Consider the following 1,306-nt stretch of genomic DNA (forward strand, 5'->3'; position numbering starts at 1 on the left):
CTCAGCCAAAGATGGTACATAACGAGATGGTTCACTCAGCCAAAGATGGTACATAACGAGATGGTTCACTCAGCCAAAGATCGTACATAACGAGATGGTTCACTCAGCCAAAGATCGTACATAACGAGATGGTTCACTCAGCCAAAGATCGTACAAAATGAGATGGTTCACTCAGCCAAAGATCGTACATAATGAGATGGTTCACTCAGCCAAAGATGGTACATAACGAGATGGTTCCCTCAGCCAAAGATGGTACATAACGAGATGGTTCACTCAGCCAAAGATGGTACATAACGAGATGGTTCACTCAGCTCTAAAAGTGTCTACGGAAGCCTCGCATTGCTTCAGATGGCGCTGCAGTCTCTGTTTTGAAGCTCCTTTTGTTTCTCCAGAAGAAGAATAGGAACAGCATCCCATTACGCGCGTAGATCGACTGCTGTTCATTAGTCTAAAATTAGCTGTTCAAGTTCGCTCAGTGCAGAGTTTTGGTTTAAAAACAAATTTTAACTACCTTTCGCCTCTCATTCTAAAGTCAAATTGAACGACGCTTCCACCTGGAGAGGTTTTTTGTCTACGTAACCATTTTAAAAAGGCGTTCTTCCGAAATTTAAATTTTAATTCAATCAAAAACTACGTAACTTCACTTTGAGTTTTTCACACATGTAAGGTAACACTGTTTGCAAAGCGGGCGCTTTTTCGAAGAGGGCGCCACCGGATTTTGAGGATAATTTTTTAATTGACTCAAAGAGAGGAGTGAACCGTTTTTTTATTTAACGTTCTTTGCTTCACGTCGAGCATCAAGTGACAGCCTCGAGTACATCACCACATGGAACATCGAGTATCAATATCGAGTATACCACCAGATCGAGCTTCGAGTAACTTCTAAGTTTTAGTGAGGAGTACTAGGAAAGGAATGGACTGTTTTGTACCGTACCCTATTCCTCATCCCCCACCCCCACCGCCAAGAAACGCCCCCATAAAAAAGGGAGAGAAAACCCCCAAAGATTCCCGTCCCTTCTCGCCGTCTGGGTGTGAACTACCCGCGGCTAGCACCAGGTACGATTCGACACGCCACAATGGGACTCCCGCCATCTTGGCAAAAGTCAAATCATATCCGTTGTCAGGTTTCTGATTTACCGGCCGGAGACGCGTTCCATCGGACCATAAAGTTGGGTCTGGAATGACACATCTTGGATAGGGGGCTCACCCCTCTCCCCGGGTGGGTTTTTTTTTTGGGGGGGGGTAGGGGGTAGGGAGGGAGTTGTGTCTCTCGACCTACGACCTACCCATGACCACGCCAATCGTC

The sequence above is a fragment of the Aplysia californica genome, unplaced genomic scaffold, assembly GCF_000002075.1.
Source record: "Aplysia californica isolate F4 #8 unplaced genomic scaffold, AplCal3.0 scaffold00978, whole genome shotgun sequence".
Lineage (NCBI taxonomy): Eukaryota > Metazoa > Mollusca > Gastropoda > Aplysiida > Aplysiidae > Aplysia > Aplysia californica.